At 32.4% G+C, this 410-nt stretch overlaps 1 protein-coding gene across 1 annotated transcript in view; it reads right to left on the reverse strand.

Moving 5' to 3' along the window:
- Window positions 1-410, reverse strand: part of LOC119582221 (lactosylceramide 4-alpha-galactosyltransferase-like) — a 32,876-nt gene that overhangs the window by 3,463 nt on the left and 29,003 nt on the right.

Raw genomic sequence — 410 nt, forward strand, 5'->3', positions numbered from 1 at the left:
TTTTTTTTTCCCGAAAGCTATGCGATATATAATTTAATACTTACTAGGCAGAGTGCTGGCTCTTTCAATCGCAAGATCCTGGGTTTGTGCCCGGTTGCATATTGACAAACGCAATTCCAGTACGGAACCTATGTAATCAGTGCTAATTAGAGCGTCTCTTTGGCTTCACACGTTATCCGGTAACTGTGCGCTTGGACACAATAAAGATTAGAAATAATCCAATATCTGTATATTTACAAATTTTGGATATCCAAATAAAGAATTATTGTTCTCAATTTTTATTTTAAAATAATGTGTATAAACTACTTGTGATAAAGTAGATGTTGTTATAACATAATTGAAATGTTTTTACTTTTGTTTTCTCGTGCTGTTTTTGTCTAAGAGTACTTTTTTTACGAGCGTAATGAATT

Source organism: Penaeus monodon, chromosome 15 (assembly GCF_015228065.2).
Source record: "Penaeus monodon isolate SGIC_2016 chromosome 15, NSTDA_Pmon_1, whole genome shotgun sequence".
In the NCBI taxonomy this organism is placed as follows: domain Eukaryota; kingdom Metazoa; phylum Arthropoda; class Malacostraca; order Decapoda; family Penaeidae; genus Penaeus; species Penaeus monodon.